This window comes from Panulirus ornatus, chromosome 15 (genome assembly GCF_036320965.1).
Source record: "Panulirus ornatus isolate Po-2019 chromosome 15, ASM3632096v1, whole genome shotgun sequence".
NCBI classification, from domain to species: domain Eukaryota; kingdom Metazoa; phylum Arthropoda; class Malacostraca; order Decapoda; family Palinuridae; genus Panulirus; species Panulirus ornatus.
In genome coordinates, this window is record NC_092238.1 from 50,835,715 (window position 1) to 50,837,044 (window position 1,330).

Here is a 1,330-nt window from a genome sequence, read left to right on the forward strand (position 1 = left end):
ACACACAACAAAACTACACACAAGCACCACACACACACAGCAACACACACACAGCACACACACCACTATAAATAAAACGACACACATGCACTAGCACACAATAAACACATACAAACACACCACACATACACACCACAAAAAACACACACACACACAACACAACACACAACATCAAGCCACAACACACACACCCACACACACACACACACACACACAACACCAAACACCACACACACACACACCTACAAACAGTCACATACACACACCACACACACACACTACACAAACACACACACACACACACACACACACACACAGAGGCACGACACATCCCGGACACACACACACAGCGGGAATGAACACACAATACACCCGTGAATAGACACAAGACGACACACCACCCACATACTCACACACACACACACAAACACTACTCCACCCCCCATAAACACACCCAACACACACACACACCCCCACAAACACACACAACCCCCACACACACAACTACAACACACTTACAATACACAACTCACACAAACACTCTACACCACCGTGGGGTGTTGGGTGGTGGGTAAAACACATATACAATAACACACACACACACACCACACACACACCACACACAAAAGACACACACACAAACACACACACACACACACATTACGCACACGCACAACTCTTTGGATTATCCCACACACACTATGCGATACCCTAAACACAAACACACACACAACTCACATATACACATGCACACTCACACACTATACACTATTCACAACAACAAGCAAAAACACTCTATCCTCACAAAGAAACCGTGCACGCATACAAAGATAAATACACCGCCAAAATCACGCACACCACACACACAACCAATACACAAACACAACACACACACACACACACACCACACACACACACACAGAACCACACTGCAACACTACCACACAAACATCACACCAAAGACTCACACACACACAAAAAACACAAATACAAAACAGCACACAAACACAAGAACAGACCGCTAACTTTTGCAACTAGAGACACACACTCACCCAAACGCACACTATCTCAGACACACACATAAACAAACATCATCACACACAAACAAAAAACACACCCACACCACACACACACACAAACAACACACACACACACCACCGACACACACCCACACACACACACACACACACACACACCACACACACACACACACTCACAAAGCGCGCGCGCCTACACACACATCAACGAGAACACACAAACATACACACACACAAACACACACACATCACATACACATATATATACACAAACACGTAACACATACACTCAT